General features: G+C 37.3%; 1 protein-coding gene across 1 annotated transcript in view; it reads right to left on the bottom strand.

Annotated features, from left to right (window-relative positions):
• LOC118326303 (centrosomal protein of 120 kDa) overlaps nt 1-974 on the bottom strand; it is a 19,855-nt gene that overhangs the window by 977 nt on the left and 17,904 nt on the right. The window lies entirely within an intron of this gene.

The following is a 974-nucleotide window of genomic DNA, read 5'->3' as shown; positions in this document are numbered from 1 at the left end:
ACACACACACACACACAGAATATTGATAAAACTTTTACTTTTCAGGCTGAGTTACAGTTTAGTGTTCGTTACAGATGTTCTTATTGTGTGAGAGTTCAAGACTTCAATGTGTTGCCTCATTCACATCTCAATAATTTCAAACGTGTTTGACGTTCAAAGCTTGAATTTGAGCCCTGACATCTTGCACTGGTCTACAGATCCAATCTGAACTGAGAATATTTAAAAATAAACCTCTGACCCCGGTGCTGAAATGTGTGCGTTTAGATGCCAAGAAACTGTTTTTCCTCATTACACAGAGTGCAGTTTGGTGATAAATTTGTCTGGTTTCACATTTTCATAAAAGCTCCCTGAGAAAAATGCTGCAGGACTTGAAGAATTCACACGTAGACCAACACCAACACGATGAGAACAGAAAGAAAACTTCATAAAAACGTCTTAAAGTCGTATTTCTCTCAGCTGCTCCGGACTCCAGCTCAGACCGACCAGACTTCCCAAAATTACCCAGAATACCAATCTGGGCTCTGTCTACTGGCTTACAGCTGCACGCTAATAAATCAAGGAAACAGTCTAACCAGTGAAAACAAAAACACTAATCTTTGATTATAAATCAAAAGGGATACAATTTAATGTTTGCAGGTTTACATCCAATAACCTGCTGGGAAAATCTGCCTTAAGACTACACTGAGTGCTGCAGAGGGTCCTGCTCCAACACAGCTAATGCCTGAATGCAGCCTGGACTGTCTGGCTCAATGAGCTCATTTCTGACGGGTCACTGCTCCTTCCAGGCTGGACAATAAACAATACTGTATAAAATATACACACAGTGAGTGCTGCAAAAGAATATGAAAAAAACACAAACATATAAGACATATTACATCAGATGCTGAAGTAATTCATTAATTGATTAATCCTTCTTTTTTATATATATATATATATATATATATATATATATATATATATAAAACATCAGAAAC

The sequence above is a fragment of the Morone saxatilis genome, unplaced genomic scaffold (assembly GCF_004916995.1).
Source record: "Morone saxatilis isolate NCDOM2014 unplaced genomic scaffold, NCSU_SB_2.0 Contig16, whole genome shotgun sequence".
Classification (NCBI taxonomy): Eukaryota; Metazoa; Chordata; class Actinopteri; family Moronidae; genus Morone; species Morone saxatilis.
The sequence above is the reverse complement of the archived record's forward strand: the minus strand, read 5'-3'. Positions and strand labels throughout refer to the sequence as shown.